The 6,000-nt window shown below is 35.6% G+C and overlaps 1 protein-coding gene across 3 annotated transcripts in view; it reads right to left on the reverse strand.

The window, feature by feature from the left end:
- Nucleotides 1-5,291, reverse strand: part of OXR1 (oxidation resistance 1) — a 355,773-nt gene extending 350,482 nt beyond the window's left edge. For 2 of the 3 annotated variants that reach the window (XM_077186973.1, XM_077186980.1), the window contains exon 1: nucleotides 5,130-5,290. The gene's annotated coding sequence lies outside the window, so the exon portion shown is untranslated. Of the gene's footprint in view, nucleotides 1-5,129 lie in introns of all 3 variants that reach the window. The other variant, XM_077186970.1, reaches the window with a different exon arrangement.
- Nucleotides 5,292-6,000: the final 709 nt, after the last annotated feature.

The following is a 6,000-nucleotide window of genomic DNA, read 5'->3' on the forward strand; positions in this document are numbered from 1 at the left end:
AGACAATAACTAACACTACAGTTCAGCTGCAGTCTCCTGTGTTGCAGGTTGATGTGTTAAACACAATATTGTCCTTCTGTATTCCTGTGCTTTTAAAAATTAAACATCAATATCAACCACCTTATATCTATTGTTTAACATTTCTGAAGAGCAGTAAACTTCAATATCTTAAGCAAACTTCATCTAAATCATTGCATTAATACAATGTCAGGGCACTGCAGATGTTTTACTAAAAAAAAGCTATGTGTCTCATTTAATGGAAACAGCAATAGTCTCAACATGAACTATATTTCCCAAGCTTGTGCAGTATTTAATATTACAGTTAGTTCTGAGGATTTGCTATTGCTTATCATAATGTCCTAGAAAAAGAGCAAGATGATTAAGCAATTTTTTTTTATTTCCTCACTTGCTATTAGATGCAAAATGTAAATCTCATGAATAAGTGACAGAAAATTGGACACAAAAAATAAAGCCTAGGAAAAACCACTCCATCTATTTCTTGAAATTGTGGACGGACAGTGTTATATACAACATGTTTAAAGGATACTGCCATTCACAGTTAAGTACTAAGAAGTGCAGAAATGACAGAAAAATCACAGCTAAAACTAGGTACAGCCTACTCATTTCTGCCTTGTGATATGGGCATGCCCACTGCTACAAAAAAAACCACAAGCGTTTCTAGGGCCTTAGTCCAAGTAATTACCAAAAGAAAATTTTGTCTCTCCAGTAGCTTGTACAACACATGAAAAAGGAACACTGCAGACTGCACAAGAAGACTTTTCTTTAGAGGCAATGATAATGGCAGCCAAAGTTAAGCTGTGAAGATGAAGATTTTCTCAATTTGAGAACTTGAACCCACACTTCCACCCTTCAACCCCATCATAATATAGTGAGTTCTAGAAACTGATGAGCAGAAAGTAAGAGATTGTGGCCTTCATCTGGGAGGGAAATAATCTCACTTTCCCTGGGTAGCTCAGTCCATAAACTTGTAGCTCTTGTTTAGAGATGCTTTTGCTCGCTGTCCCCAGGCTGGAGAACAGGGTGGGTTCCTGCAGTGTGTACACTAAACCCTTCCACTCAGCACTGTCAACACCCCAACATGTCTCATTTCCCATGAAGAAATTCTCTGTTCTTGGGGATGCTACGCTAAAGATAGGTCTCATTGGTTGCTGTTGAATGGAACCTCTCCATTCCTCACTACAGCTATTCACACCAGACCTTGCAAGTGCTCCACCTACAACTGGATCACTAGAAAGTTTTGGATGAAAAATGTGTATAAGAGTAAATGCCTAAAATGTTTAGATCCCAAGAAAGTAAGGCAGTTCTAGTTCACAGGCTTCTTTACTGGGCAATCAAGGTAACATAATCCTGGATTCTAGCACACAGTGTTAAAGATAATGCAAGGAAATTAAATTGAAATTCCACCTAATTTCTTCTCATATTAACATATTTTAGTTAATTTTAACATTGTATTTATTCTCATTACTATATATATCTTTCATTTATGCATATTGGGGGTGGGAATGGGGAGAGTTTTGTTTCTATATGTGTTGTATGCTCTCTGGCCAGAGAAAGCAAGAGATGTGACTCTGCAAACATACAAAGCATGTATTATCTCCACATCACCTACATTTCTCTTTGTTTCATTGAAGTTTGGAAATAAGGTCCTCTGAAGCACTCTTGAAGCATACTACTTCCATTTGAAGGCTTTTACAGAAAGTCAGAATATTACAGGCTAGTCTGACTCAGTTGCCAAGCTTCTAGTTCCAGCAAGAGCACAGGAGTATTAATTTACTCTTGACAGTGTGTAAGTTCCTGGGGATATTTTTAATCTTATACAAATATCCTGCAATAAAAAGTTCCTGCTAACTTTATTACCAAAGGACAAAGTAATTAAAGAGAAGGTCAATGGGAAAGACCTGCAAATCTTTGATGTTAAAATATGTATCACCATTCCTCTGGATTGTGTTTTCTGTAGTCTAAATACATAAACTTAATTGTACAACATTATTTCTGAAAAATATTGAACTTACTTTTCTAGAGTAGATGAGCATATTCAGAACATAGTTATTTAGGTAAAAGCACAGTATATGCTATGTTTTTAATTTAAGGAACACAGTATGAGGAATTGTGTATAAAACAGTGCATACCCTTTACCCTTGCCAAAATACAGTTCTTTTGCATTTCCAGGGCTTTCAGTCATCACCTTCAGGGTTACTACAATTCCCTGACAGAGACTAGGGGTAGGAAGAGAACAAGTTGGGGTTTCTTTACCATTTCACTTTGGTTAGCTACAAACCTCATCACTGGCCTGGGCCCATGCCTCATGTCTTTCCTTCAGTGATTTAAGGCGCCCAGTGGGGCCGAAATTTTTAGTGTGAGTGAAAAGAAAAGTGGAATGACAGGTATTTGTCCAAGCCCAAGAAATGCATCTGCTGCAGCAGCTGGAAGCAGAAGTCAGAAAAACCCCAGTAACTGTACTGTCCTATAAAGAGAAAAGAAAAGAAAAGAAAAGAAAAGAAAAGAAAAGAAAAGAAAAGAAAAGAAAAGAAAAGAAAAGAAAAGAAAAAAGAACAAACCAACCAAAGCTGCTTTATGATTGAACAAGGATTATTGTACACATAATTTATTAGTTTAAACTATTTCTAGACTTCCAGACACCATGCCATGCAGGGGACCGACTGCAAATATCTCAGGTAAATTTCTTGGTAAGTTGCCTCTTGTAAAATAGCTCTTTCTTCTGGGGAAAGAAAACCCCCAACAGAATAAAAAAGATAACTTGTTAATTGTATGGGATGTGACTTATATGAGATGAAGGTATCTTCACATAGATCTGGCTGCTCAAATTACATTTGCTCTGCCATTGACACTTGAGCAACAAACCTGAATGATGTTATACCTAAAGCTTGTGAACTTATGTATCTTTTTTGAGTTAACCATGAGATAGATTTTTCCAATATCTTATGAATATAATTCTAATTAAACTTAAGGAACAGTGTTCATATACAACTATTATCCGACTGAATAGTGGAAAATAAGACATAAGAATAAGAAATATGGTCATACTGGGAAGTAGGGATATGCTCATATTCCTGGAAGATAAGAGAATCCCTAAAGATCACGTTGGTTTTTTATGAGAAAGGAAGAAAAGATAAACATGATAACTCCCAGAAATATAAAAAAAGTAAATTCCAGTTTGGGGATTAAAACATTTGACAAAAATTAAAACAAACAAAAACATACAATAGATAAAATGGAGGCTGTGGAATGCAGCCTGACTGCTATTGTATTCATGAGGAGAAAGTACTAGATATGGAGTATATTTTAATAACAGTGTGTTGTGTTAGTTTGGGTTTTAAGTCTGTAGAATTTCATGCCATGAAATAAAAGACTTCCTTGCACATAACAAGGTAGTCATTCTTTATTGATCTTTTTGAAACAAGAAATACCCAACACATGGAAGTAAGGCAAATCTGATGTTTTCAAAAGATAAGTACAGGGAGCACAGGTTAGTAGAGTCATTAGATCAAGTCCCCTGCTATTTCAAACAGCTGTCTCATAGACACCTCTCCATAAACTTAACTAGATGAAATTTAAATGGGTGACATTGGTAGCTCTCCATTGCTATTTCTATGGAAAGTTGTGTTCAAGAATGTAAGTGGTTAAGGAGCCTCCCTTATATATTTAGCCTGAATTACTTTATTCATTGTATGCCACGATGGTGTCTTAGTTAACATAGCCCAGCAGACTTGAACTCACTAAACAAATCAATATTCTCTACCACACCCTCCTTATGCTGAAACCCTTTCATTTGTTCTGTTTGATTTTTCCTTTTTTTAAAAAAGGGACATATTTTTTCCTACATATCTTTGCATGGCTTCGGTCTTTGATTAGAAAAAAATGCTTTTACTACTGTGTAGAGAATCAGGTTTTACTGACTAGTCAGTAATCTTAAAAACACAGTTAAATTTGTTAAAGCATAGTTTTTCCATCAATGTTTAAAAAAAACTGGTTAGTTTTGCATTAATTCCAGTAGCAATATTTACTGCAGCATTGGTAAAGCACTCAAACAAATACTAGGGGTGAACAGATCCTTAATTAACATGTGCCTGTTATTGCATTGGCAATAGTTAAGGCAGCCACAGGCAATCTTAGCTCTTGTTCTCCATGTGATCATACAGATCTGAGTTTGGTTTGTATAGGTTCAAGCAGGAAGATCAGCAAAAGATCGCTAAAAACACATACAGATTTGAACAAATCTGTTTGCAAAGAAATATATTGATAAGACCAATATTTTCAGTCACTTAAGTGAAAGGATAAACTGGACATTGTATATCCTCAGTAAGCCCTGAAGATCTGTGTTTTCTGTCAATCTAAAGTAACAAGGAATTAAACATTTACTATCTTTGCCACCAGATAGATCATTGAAACGTGAAAAGAATAGTAATACTCTTTTTTCTTCAGAGCAGAAATACATATTTGATGTTTAATGCAGGGCTACTCTCAACTGGGAAATGTCTGTTCATTGAGTAAAAAATAACAATTTTTTTGCCAGCAGGCTTTTTAAACCTATGGTTTTGCTATCTGTCTAAGGCTGTTTTATATTAAAGCAACAGGACTAAACATTTAATGGGGATATCTTAGTAGAAGAAACTGAAACAAGGTAAACCCCTTTTTTAAGAGTATAATTTGCTAGGCATTCCATAATTTTTAAGTTAGGATTCATGGCAACTAATTTTAGCTATCCAAAAATTGAGTAGCTAATTAATGAAGCAAGTCAACAGAGAGAACCAAATCCAAGGGCATTTATTTTAATTTTAAAATAGGTGAAATTACTGACTGGCTTATCACAGAATTTCTGTAGGATGTCTCACGTTTGATAGTGGAGGGATCCTGAATGCCTATGTTGGACTGGAAGCTTAACTGTTAGATTGCTAAAGCTGGCTGAGAATAACATTTTAGCCTTTAATAACACTTTTTACATTAAAATTTCTGACCAGTTAATTAATTATTAATGACCACTGAATTAATTAAGGCCTTTATGTGCTATAACCATAAAGACTAGTTGTTCAATTTCTTTATTAACAACATATCTGCTTTTATTGAAAATGCTGAAAGATAAAACTTACCACAGTGAGATTCAGGTCAATGAAAGCTTGAAATGCTCATGGTCAGAGATGTATAAAACATACATATATGATTCTCTCAGCTGGAAATATTTGGAAAAGGAAAGGGAAAATCACATATTCATAGTTCCATCCTTGCAGTACCTATGTGCAGCATAGATCTGTGGCACCCAGAACATTGTGTTATGTAATAGAACTAAACTAGGAACAAGGCTCCTGCAGGTTTTTTTCTGGGAAAGAACACTTCAAATACTATGCAGCTTTGAAGCTTTTGGTTGCTCAAGTCACGACTCAGTGGTGCCTGAGCATCTGCAAGAAGTCACATAGATCTATAGTGGCTGACTCATTTCCAGTTTTGTGCAGAGATATGTGCGTCACATCTTTGATTAATGGCACTGGTGGTGAGAAAGACAGCATCTGGGAGAAACTGGGGAGGTCACTGCAGTCACACTCATTTGTCAGGCAGAGTCTGGTGATGAACATAACTGTTGTAATTGCTTTAAAATTTCCCGACTTGAAATATCATCCTTGCAAAGAAAATTGTACAGAGTTCTCAAATGCAAAGGGAAGAATATGAGGTTTCAGCCTAAGTTGAGGATTTTTCAGTATTTGATAAAGCTTATACTCTCCCAGGTCTGTGTAAGTGCTAAGCACAAGATTTCTTAACACAGGAATGTGGTGTCAAAGATCAGCTCAGCAAGTGATCTTCTCTCCACCCAAAGTAAAATCTTTGCAGATGTTCTTAGACAAGCAGCAAGATTGTGTTAAACAGAAAAGACATTCTGCATGGCTCTTTCTATTTTGGAAAAATAAAGTAGTTTTTCCAGTATTTTGTGTTTAACAGAAAAGACATTCTGCATGGCTCTTTCTATTT

This window comes from Agelaius phoeniceus, chromosome 1, assembly GCF_051311805.1.
Source record: "Agelaius phoeniceus isolate bAgePho1 chromosome 1, bAgePho1.hap1, whole genome shotgun sequence".
In the NCBI taxonomy this organism is placed as follows: Eukaryota; Metazoa; Chordata; class Aves; order Passeriformes; family Icteridae; genus Agelaius; species Agelaius phoeniceus.